The sequence below is a fragment of the Nilaparvata lugens genome, chromosome 6 (assembly GCF_014356525.2).
Source record: "Nilaparvata lugens isolate BPH chromosome 6, ASM1435652v1, whole genome shotgun sequence".
In the NCBI taxonomy this organism is placed as follows: domain Eukaryota; kingdom Metazoa; phylum Arthropoda; class Insecta; order Hemiptera; family Delphacidae; genus Nilaparvata; species Nilaparvata lugens.
This window is the reverse complement of record NC_052509.1, coordinates 41,843,132-41,855,500: the sequence shown is the minus strand read 5'-3', so window position 1 is coordinate 41,855,500 and position 12,369 is coordinate 41,843,132. Positions and strand designations below refer to the sequence as shown.

At 36.7% G+C, this 12,369-nt stretch overlaps 1 protein-coding gene across 2 annotated transcripts in view; it reads right to left on the bottom strand.

Moving 5' to 3' along the window:
- The window catches only part of LOC111049588, a 267,778-nt gene that overhangs the window by 1,110 nt on the left and 254,299 nt on the right, over positions 1-12,369 (bottom strand). The window lies entirely within an intron of this gene.

Below are 12,369 nucleotides of genomic sequence, written 5' to 3'. Positions count from 1 at the left end.
AGGCTGACTGCTTTCCAGACGGTTTTTCGTGAGTAACAGATAGATTTTGGTCGTTCTAACAGTACTAAGTTTCAAGGCAGTGTATTCAGACATTTTTCGGAGCCTAGAGTTGTACAGCATTTCAGAAGAATTGAACTTTGTACTCAGGTGGTACCAACGATCGAACTACAAATTGACCTGTGTAAGACTGCTGCGAATCGGGGGATGAATTATTCTTCGGCTGTGTATATTGTTTGATCATCTGCCTCCATCTACTCCATCTAGCAGTGAATCTTGAAACTAGAGAAAGGAATTTCCCGTTGGATTGCTATATCTTGGCTTATCTGTACTACAGTTTCTATATATAATATATAGTCATCGATATAGTAATGACAATCTATACTATCTATATGTTTTGATTGATCTCGATTGAGTTTATCTTATGATTGAAGAAGCAGCTTATTTATCTCGTTCTTGTTGCTCTTTTGTTACTTTCCTTGTCCTATTGCCATAGGTAAGGAATACCATTTCCAGACAAACAAATTTAAACGAAAAGCACCTAAGTAATCGATATAGTGGCTACTAGTTACTTTCCTTGCCCTATTACCATGGGTAAGGAAAGTATTGCTTTCCGAAAAAAATTAAGGTACCCAAATTTCCAAATTTTTATACGTTTCAAGGTCCCCTGAGTCCAAAAAAAGTGGTTTTTGGGTATTGGTCTGTATGTGTGTGTGTGTGGTGTGTGTGTGTGTGTGTGGTGTTGTGTGTGTGTGTGTGTGTGTGTGTGTGTGTGTGGTGTGTGTGTGTGTGTTGTGTGTGTGTGTGTGGTGTGTGTGTGTGTGTGTGTGTGTGTGTGTGTGTGTGTGTGTTGTGGTGTGTGTGTGTGTGTGGTGTGTGTGTGTGTGTGTGTGTGTGTGTGTGTGTGTGGTGTGGTGTGTGTGTGTTGTGGTGTGTGTGTGTGTGTGTGTGTGTGTGGTGTGGTGTGTGTGTGTGTGGTGTGTGTGTGTGTGTGTGTGTGTGTGTGTGTGTGTGTGTGTGTGTGTGTGTGTGTGTGTGTGTGTGTGTGTGTGTGTATGAGTGTATGTGCGTCTGTGTACATGATATCTCATCTCCCAATTAACGGAATGACTCGAAATTTGGAACTTAAGGTCCTTCCCCTATAAGGATCCGACACGAACAATTTCGATCAGATTCAATCGAAGATGGCGGCTAAAATTGAGAAAATGTTGTCAAAAACAGGGTTTTTCGCGATTATCTCAGAAACGGCTCCAACGATTTTGATCAAATTTATACCTAAAATAGTTATTGATAAGCTCTATCAACTGCCACAAGTCTCATATCTGTAAAGATTCCAGGAGCTCCGCCCCATCTATGCAAAGTTTGATTTTAGATTCTCAAGTATCAGGCTTCAGATACAATTTAAACAGAGAATTCTAAGTGGAAAAAATTAAGCATGAAAATCTCTACAATTAATGTTAAGTAACGTTTTCTCTTAAAATTGAAAATAAGCTCGAAATTCGAGAAAATGTTATTATTTCAATTGTAAACTGTTGGCAACTGTTGATTCTATTGAATCATTCACTATGAAGAAATAGCAGACTTCGTGTGTCTCCAGTGTTATTGTCTTGTCAGCAGCTGTCTTGGATCTCTGAATAGTATATTGTTATGCGCGGAAACACTAGCGTCAGGTGATAAATTTTCATAACGACAAGGAAAGTTGTGTGAGTGCGCAACACCAGATTATTTTTCATCAGCTGTCATCACTCAATTGCCAGTTGTTAATGTTTTTTATATTTATCTTGATGTCATAAGCCTCTCATACGGTAGTTGATAATCTGGAATACTCCTTTCCCCTATCTTAATACCTTTGATTTCAGGAGCTTCCTCTTTTGTTCCAGCCTTGATAGCTCTCTTGGCGTATCCATAAATACCTGTCCTTCCTATCCTATAAAATAGATAATAACTTACAAACTGACCAGACAAGATGGATGCTGAGAGTCTTAAGGAAATTTTCAGAGAATTTAAAAATGAGTTAAGGAGGGAACTGAGTGAGAAATTCGCAATCAAGCTCAAAGATTTGTCAAAAGAAATTATAGACGAAGTGGAGAGTCAAACAAATAATTTAAAGGAAGTAGTGAGGGAACAGGAGGATAGAATCCGTCAATTAGAAAAGGAAGCTAGAAAGAGGAACGTTATTATCTATGTAGTTGAGTATAGCAAATTTGAAAATACAGCAAAATTTGCATTTGGATTCATCAGAACAAAGCTTGGATTAGATATAAATGATTGTGAAATAGACTTTGCTGAAAGAATTGGATCGTTTAAAGCAAACTCAAACAGACCCATTATTGTTGGCTTCACTACTTGTAGACGTAAGGCTGATATTCTCTGTAATAAAACAGCAACATTGAAAGGCAGTAGCATTTTCATAGCCAAGGATTTTCCGGGAGAGGTCCAGGACATAAGGAGAAAGTTGAGAGAGAAAATGATCGCAGCAAATAGGAGGGGAAGTATGCGGTAATGAGGTATGACAAGTTGATTGTTTTGGAGAAAGAGAAGGGGAAGAGTCGAGGTAAAAGAGAACTGAGCAGCTCACCGCAGAACTCATTTCATGCCAATAAAAGGCATCAAAAAGTATTGAACTCGGAGGAGTCTGTACAATTATTGAAGCAGGATTCATTGGAAGAGGACAGCATGAGGAAAACACAGTCAAACACTCAATGACTGAATAGAGAGACATTAAATGTCGTATTCTGGAATATTGACGGCCTAAATAATTTGAATAGAAATCTTTTTTGTTTCGATATTGATATTTTATTCATTTGTGAAACCTGGTCAAGCTTGTCATACTTCCCAATGTCAGGTGAGTGGTCTGATTATATTCCATATTGTATTGGAGCGATCAGGGAAAAAAGAATGGGAAGAGCTAGTGGAGGTTTGCTAGCTCTTGTAAATAAAAATAGAAGCCTTTGAAATATCAAGCTACTGATTTCCTGTGAATGGTGGCTTTTCCTATATTTCTGTTTGGATGGATCACCAACTATAATTGGTATGATCTATAGAAGACCTTCTTTTGATTGTGTCGAATTTCTAGATCTCCTGACATCGGACATATTAGATTTGCAGATGAAATTCAGTGATAGTAGGATCATTATTGGTGGAGATTTCAATTGCCGAGTAGGCAATAAGAACCAGTTGGAAAAATACATTTTTGAATGTACAAATTTGTATGATATAAGAGAACCACAAGACAGTGTTTCTAATGATAATGGCAATCGCCTCCTTCTGGCAATGGAAGATAATGGATTTATTTTAGTTAATGGAAGAGCACCCAGCGATAGGCAAGGGAAATTTACTTATGTTAGTTCAGTTGGAAAAAGTGTAATTGATCTAGTGTGGTGTAACATGGCTGCAGTGGAAAACATATCTGATCTTCAGCAAAAGCGAATAGGATTGCACCCAATAAAATAAAAAAGATATTGCACAACCCAACTTCAGCCTATTATTTTAACCAGAAAATGCTGTTCAGCAACATATTATCAATGGACTTTTCGCAGACTACTATTGATGAGCAGTATCAAAACCTATGTAGAGCAGTATATGAGGCAGCAGAGCAAGTAGGCATGAAGAAAGATTTTTTTGTGACTAGGATGAAGAAAGTTTCAAAGCCCTGGTTTGATAAAGATTGTGCCGAAAAACTTCGGTTTGTCTCTCAGAGCTTGCAGAAAGACAGGATTCACGGAAGAGAAAACCAAGAATTATCTTGTAGCCAAGCAACTTTACAAAAGCATTTGCAAGAGAAGGGAAGCAATCTTTTATAGGGAGGCATGTGATCGTTTAAGTAATTCAAGCAGCTCAGTCACATTTTGGAGAGAAATTAGCAAGTTCAGAACAAGGGTCACTTCTGATAATCCGATAAAAATCAATGAATGGTTCGAATTCTTGACCAATATTTACCCACCAAGATGCTATGTAAATATTGTATTCCATGGCGTTACACACTGTCAGATGGATGCATACATTGAAACTGATGAGATCTTGCACTGCATCAACAGAAGTGAGAATGGAAAATCCCCTGGACCAGACATGATACCAAATGATATTTACAAGGACCTCCCACCCAATTGGATCTTATACATAGAAGTTCTGTTTAATAAAATTATGGATCGAGAGGTATTACCTGCGGCCTGGTCAGAAATGCTAATCAGCCTACTTCATAAAAAGGGTGACTCCCGTGACCCTAGAAATTACAGATCTATCGCTCTGGTTAATTGCCTGACAAAATTGTTCACATATATTATCAATGGTAGAATTGAATTGTGGGCAGAGAGCCTCAACCTCATACCTGAGACCCAAGCAGGATTTAGAAAAGGAAGAGGATGCCTTGATAATATCTATGTATGCCTGTCAGCTGTACAGTTTCAACTGCGACTGCCAAAGAGGAGAGTGTATGCTGTCGTGGTGGATTTCCAGAGAGCATTTGATTCGATCTCGCATAGCCTGCTGTGGGAGAAACTTTTCAGATTGGGTGTGAGTGCAAAACTACTGAGAATCATCCAAAAACTGTACAAATTTGCCTCTCTGAGAGTGAAGATCCAGGGTGAGCTTTCAGATGAGATAGGAATTACTGAAGGAGTACTTCAGGGTGAAACGCTCAGTCCACTATTGTTCATTTTATTCTTGGCTGACATCGACGAGTTCTTCAGAGCAAGGGGGCTCCATGGTATAGCAATAGATGGATCAACTGATTTGATGCTCCTGCTGTATGCTGACGACTTGATCCTGTTTGCCCATTCTCCAGTTGATCTACAGAAAAAGCTTAATGCACTAGAGGAATACTGCAGCATCATCAGACTAAAGATCAATGAAGGGAAGACTAAAATAGTCCCATTCGGCTGAGGTTAACGAATACCTGCAGCAGTTGAGGGATTCTCTTTTTTCAATGGCAGCAAGATAGAAATGTTAAATCCTGTGTTTACCTTGGATCCACCATCTCCAGTTCTTCTTTTGGAAGCCTTTCTCTTAGAGCGTCCATACGCAAGTCGAGGCTAGCCGCCGGTCATGCAGTTTCAACATTGGCAAAATCAAAAACCAACTCCATTTCTTGCATTAAAAAGATATTTATGGCGTTGGTCAAGTCAGTACTACTATATGGGGCACACATATAGGGATTACGACTCTTGAATGAGTTTGAAACTGTGCAAACCAGCTTCTACAGAAGGATTTTTCATTTGCCTTAGTGTACCACGAATGCAGCATTGCGCATGGAGGTCGGGGAGGTTTCCATTTCCTACCTAATTTTTGATAGAGCTATTAACTGGGTTATCCGGATTTTGAAAATGGATGATGATCGTCTCCCAAAAATTTGTTTCATTAGACAGGCTGAGTTGATAAGACTGGGTGCAGTTGATCACAGATATAATTGGGCGGCCCTGTTGAAGTTGCTGCTGGAGGGTGTCAACAGGGGAGAGCTCATCTTCAGCAGAGATGTTCGAGAATGGCAGATGAATAAAAGGGTCATACTCCATGATTTCAAGATGAGGCTCAGAGTCCAAGATCTTGATAGGTGCAATGGATCTGCTTCGCTCCTCTTTGACGTCCCGAGAGGAGTTGATGATTCTGAGGCTGCTTACTTCGGTCTTAATCTGCCTTTTCACTGTATCAGGCTGATGGTACAGCTGCGACTTGCCACGAGACGACAATTCAACCTCACAAGTAGGGGCAACATCCATAAGATCAGAGCCGATCAGTTGTGTTCCATCTGCAACTTGCAACAGCTGGAGTCAGTCGAGCACGTGCTATTCTCATGCCCACAGTATGCAGCACCGCGAGCATGGCTCATTGGCAGAGCTCCGGCATTTGAGGAACTGGATCCGAGCCTCGTGATCCGCAATCACGCCACACTAACCACGCGAGATATGAAGATCCTATCGACTTTAGTGGAGCAGTGCTTGAAAGTTCGCTCATTCTGTTTGAACGAGGAAGATGTGGATTTGACTGTCTAAAGTGCCAACAATGATTTGAGGAACTATGCTTTTTTTCTATTGATTGTACTGTGATGAGTGTGATATCCATGAAATTTTTCATAAATAACAAAATTTGTGTAGTCTATTGATCAATTTCAACGAAGATCAAATTCATCGTCTCTGATCTTGAAATTTGAACTTTTATTCGCATTCCATTATACTTTTTGGAGCGCCACATCCTGATATTATTTTCAATTTCATTAAAATAACGTTTCCATTAGGATTGAATGTATCAATTTACAAGTGAATATGTGATTTATGATGATTATCTCACAGCTCTAAAGACCGTCTGGTGTCTTTCCATCTTTTCTCAGCAAACCAACATTAACAAAAGATGTTCAGCAAGAGAGCAAGGAGTTCAGCATTTCTCAGAATTGTGGGAAATGGCATTGAGTCTCTTTATGACTAGCTCAGGACAAACTTTGCTTCTTTCTCCGAAATTAGAATAATAATGACTTTTATTTCATACCGGGAATCGAGCAAAACTTTCGGAACAATGTTCGTGTGGGAAACTAATCAGACTCAGACATTAATTGTCGTCTCAAGTCAGTCCAATACGACAACTAGGCTTCCGAAAAAAAGGACTTTTCACTGTCAAGCATGGAACTCTGTTATAAGGGCTTCTGAGATGACTTTCTGTTCGCAACAAGTTTTTACTCTGATAATTGCTGTCGGTCTTAAGAACGGTGGGAACGTTCCCTGTTGATCTCTATCGCTCCTTGTTCCTCGGATAAGATTTAACTTTACAATTGGCATAATTTTGACGTCGCTTTGTTTAAGCTCTATTAGCGAATAACCAAACACGTGAAAGTGGCTCTCATTTTACTACAGCTCGGGTCTTAGCTCTAGAACATAGGATACAGAGATATATTTATTACTAGGGCCGTATTTTTTTAAGAATTCTTTTGAGACGATCTCATCAAACAAGCTATGGTTGCCTAATAATCATAAATCATGGGGGAGAAAAGAAAAACGTTCAAAAGACTCTTCATTCCACTCATCGAGTTTATGAACCGATGTCTGAATTGATATGTTGCCACTGTGAAATTCATTCAATCAAATTATTTTCATACGATAAGATTATTCTCTATAGATAATTTTTTCAATTTATTCGAGTTGGTACTTGAAGACACTTTTCAACAAGGAATTTATCCACCAATAAGATGAATGTTTTATTGTTTGAAATAGGTATAATTATATAATATTGCTATCCTCCATTCTCATGTCAACTGCTATGTACTTGAAGTCTCCAGAGCTGAGAGCTCTGGTGGATGACAAACGACCTCACCAATCACTATTGATTTATACTTGAATTATTCAAATGTATTAATTGATACAAATGGATTTATTCATTACTCTCACTTATTACAAACAGTGTTGGAAATCTGGGACTTGCTTCAATTTCTCCTAATTACTGAATAGACAATCAATTGTCAACTACATGTGTTAATGATATTAACACATCTCTGTTTATGACAGGTTCGAGGTTGAAATGAGGTTAGGTACGTCAATTAAGGCGAGTATCTGAGAGTTCCCACAAGATTAATCCCTACAAGAGCCGTCTGCAAACAGTCTCATTAGTTATGTGGCCAAAGAACTGTCCAACAGGGATCCAGTTCAGTTCGGATAATCTGTTCACGACGTGGTCAAGACGTGGTTCATGAACTTCAATCCTTCAACAGCTCACAGGAGCACACACTCGAAAGAAAAAAGTTTTTGTGAATCATGTTTCTGGGTGAGAGCTCATGCCTCAGAGACTGAGAGGCGGACAACAAAAAACTCATAATGATCGGGATTATTATACAGATTTCAAATTTATTATAAATGATTAATGTTAAATTATGAATGGGAAACGAATATATAATACTCCTGGAATTGGTAGCATAGAATATTTCAATCTATTTAATATGATATTAACATGTGATTTATTAAATCTTACAAAGGATATCTATTTCGATTAGAACATTTATTCTATATAATAAGAGAGAGTAGGGTTGTGTTTGTTCGTGTGTTCGTGTGATCGTTTGTTCGCATCAAAACATGTCAACTTGTGGATTGCATACCGGAAAAAACAGGAATGATTTAGATCTCCAAATATAGCAAATAGATTCTAAGAATATCAATCTCGTGCACCTGGGAGCCCAAATTTTAATTTTCCTTCTAGATTTTTCAGAATTAATGTTTAAATTTCATTAATGGTACATTCGATTTCATTGGAAAATCACCAAATCGTAGTACATTGCTATATTTCAGTAGATTTTGGAAAACTCAATTTTTTAAAGAGTGATTTATCAAGAAGACTAGAGGCTTAATTGAATACTTGATACATTTTTCACTAGAAAAGGAGGGAACCCATTTCAGCCAGATGCACTTGATGCCTTCATTTTCTTAATAAGCAGATATATCCCATTATCCGAATGATATTAGTATATTATTTGTTCTGGGTTGCTTATGACAGTATTCAAGAGCTAATTGTGTATTCATGTTTAAGTTCAGGTTTGTGCATATGTTGGCAAAAAAGTGTTAAAAGAGTTTAAAGTAGATTCTATGGGAGAATTATTAAAGATTTCTGAAACTCAGTTCTTTAATGTTCATGCTTGTTTCTTGCTAAATTAACATGCCATCTTTGTCTTGTTTTAAGCATTCTCAATTATTATAGTACTGTAGTACATTATCTTTGCCTGCCTGAAACATCTATTGAGAGTTATTTTATATCGTCTTACATGCTCTGTAAATTCGGGGGAATCACTTGTCCTACATTGAGTATGTAGCTCTCTGGCTCTGGCACATGAGTTCCGGATTCCAGATGTAATCCATCTCTTGTCAGTGTTCGATGCCATGTTATTTTTAGCTGGATTGAGCGGAAAGGATTCATCAAAGTATAGTGTCATGATCGAGTGAAATTTATTGTATAATATATTAGGGTCTGACACAATATTTCCCAAATATATGAGAACCCAACCTTCATTTGCTAATTGTGTACTGAAATGATTGATACTACTCTCCAAGAAAATTCTCATAGTTCTAAGTACATTAGTGGGTTTTTTATTTTGGAATTACCCAGCTTGTGGGACATGAGAATGCTATTTGGAATTAAGACCAGCTGAGCTGTGTGATCAGATAAGCCGTTATCAAGGATTGAGTTATTACACTTTTGCCGGTCAAAATCGGACGCTATTATCAATACATGTACGAGAGCCTATTGCTAATCTAGTCGGTTCGACAAAATGGAGTTGCAAGTTATAGGAATATAATAGATCAATAAATCTTGATCGCGCTGTTGATTCTTTCATCAAATCTATTATATTTTCACAAGACAGGCTGTGCCTTGTTAGGATGCATGAGCCACCTCTTGATTCTCCTGTTCTGTGATAATATGAACTTATATCAAAACCATGAAATTTCTGAAAGAGAAATAAATTATTCTCTTGTATCCAGTGCTCAGTTAAACAAATAATACCGATTTTCTTCTTGATACTAGCCAAAAAAATGTTAATCTCATCAATTTTATTATTTTGCGTCACACCCTGAATATTGCAGTGGAAAACTGTGAATGACTCTCCTCTTAAATTATACATAACATGTTTGTTAACAACAGAGTTTGACTGAGTTGTGCTTCCATTATTCATAAAAAATTTATCAGGTATAGAGATTACACTAGAGTCATTCTAGTGATTCTAATTATTGTGTTAGCACGTTTAATTACATTATCACGTCAGAACTACTGGATTGATAAACTTGAAATTTCGCATATAGATTCTTGCTTAACCGAGGGTGGTTATAGACCAATTTTAAATTCTTCAAAATTTGATTACATCAAGTTTCCAGTTTGTCAAGTTTTCAATTATTTGTCATGTTTCCAGTTTGTATGGAAGCAGCAGAAGATTTCTCTTAAAAGGGAAATTAGAAGATAGGTATGATTGGGGATCTTTTTCGAATGATAAAAACAGGTTTTCCGTCACACCCAAATTTTTTCCGCCATTTTGAATCCAAATTCTTTTTTAATTGAAAGGTGGTCATACTGATTTACTTGAAATGCAGCATATAAATTCTTAATCAACCGAGGATTCTTATAGGCCTATTTTGAATTCTTCTAGATTTCATTACGTCAAGTTTTAAGAAAAACCCTTGCGAAGCACGGGTTACCTGCTAGTAATATATAATTCACTTTATGATAAAATTGTCATAATAATGAATAAATTGAAGATGAAGAGAATGAAGAGCCCATATTATCAAAAATCGATCTTGTCATAGTATAAAGTTTTGGAGTCAATGATATCAATCATTATTGTTCTCGAAGCATGAAAGAGTAAGCCACAAAACGAATAAAGATCACGTATAATAGGAGTGAGAAGCCTTTAAGACTGTCTTTGGAATATTTTATTCCAGTGCTAGGGACTTTCAATTTCAGTTTTCAGTAGAGCTGTCGAAACATAAATAATTATGAAAAGAATACAAATAACAGGAAATTGAAATCTTACTTGGCACGAATACAGTATGCGGTTATGCTTTGAGAACAACTAATTCAAATTCAAATTGTGATTTTAGAAATGATATTCCCAATTTCATTACACTTCATTGTCTACATTACAATATAGAACAATGTTCTATTATAACCTTCCATGGGACGTGCTCTTACAACATACTATTTCTTCAATGTTCGATTCCATTACGAACTGCTTGTTAAATAATCACTTTTGAACAATTAATTACGACATAGCAGTCAGGTACGACTAGTTGTTACATGACTGCTATGTCGTAATTAATTATTGTTCAGGAGTGATACTATTTCTTTTTAATTCAATTATGAAGATAATAAAATGATAGTTTTGGTGTCTTAAGAGCTCTGATTATTATTTCTCATCAAACCGGTGGCTTGTCAGACACAGCGAAGCTGTTGCAATTGTTGCTGCTGATTAAAGTTTATGCTACAGATTAATACTTACCGTTACAAAGACCCAGTGCTCAAGGTATTCTTTACAGGGAGAAATCACTCACACCGAGATTTATCTTGTTGAATATTGTATACAAGGGAAATTAAATTCCGTACTTCAATATAGGAACCCTTGGATCCCAAAACACTTCTACAACTACGAGACTTGAAAATAATATTGCGTAAATGAATTAGACTGATCGCCTTCAAGTGCTTTCAAAAGCAAAATTCGAAATGTTCAGAATTTTCAAATGCGTATAATGAGAATTTGATGTTATTTGAGAATCCAAATTTTTACTCAGGTTGATCAATCGATTACTGCACTTTCTCAAAAGCCTTGGAAGTAGAATATTCCACAGCATTATCATGAGACCATTGAGATGGAAAGGAGAAGGAGTCATGGACCTAGGAGACCACACTATTTTCTCAATTCAATTCAATTCAAAATTCTTTATTCTTTAAAATGCACTATACAATAAAATTGATAGTATTATTATTACTAGAATACCCCTACAAGACTATACGTCTGTGTGTAGGGGTGAGTTCCAGGTTACCTACTGGTTCTAGATCTATTGCGTTTTATCAATTTATGGCCTTTAATGGCCTGCATGATTTTCTAGTACAGAAATAGCTACATTTCACCAACTTGATAGCTGAATAAAACACATTAATAACATTATCATAATACCAAAACATATGGTAGGCCTACTGTAAATTATAGTTTTAAATCCATAACAAAGATAAGAGTAAAAGATCAATAAAAAAAGTAAATTTTAATGAAATAAAAGTAATAATATTAAACAAAACATATTGAATTTGTCTTAGCAACAACATGCTAATAATACTTCTAAATCTTAAAAAAAATGGGGAAAGAAAAATAAAGAAATTGAAGATATATTATGTAGGAACAGTGATCGGCGGATCCTCAAAAGATATCAGTACAAAGGTGCCAATTTATTACATAAGAAGAAGAAGGAGTATTAAGATTCTCACTGATAGAGTCAAGAAAAAGAAGAATTCCGGGAAATAAACAAATTGATTCAATGCAAGTATACTGACCGAAGCAGACTTTCTGTCATTTCCCAGCCCATACAGTACAGCCACCTCTCAATCCTTCGTTTGTATACAGTAACTCTGCATTCCTGCATATTCCTTATCTCAAAAGGTAAGTTCCTGTGTACCATTTGGGCTAGGTAGAAAGGTGTTCTCAACTCAAGCCCGTGGACCACTTGGGGCGTCGCAAAGCCATAGTTTACTCTGTATCTTGTTGGATAAGTATGAATTATTTCTGGTAAAATGTTAAAATTATTGTTTCTGAGATAAATTAATAAAGATTTTACGTAGAGTTGTCTTATGTTCAGCACCGGAAATTCAGTGAATAACTGAATGGTTGGATAGCGGTACTCTTTCTTTTAAGGATAGTTTTGATTA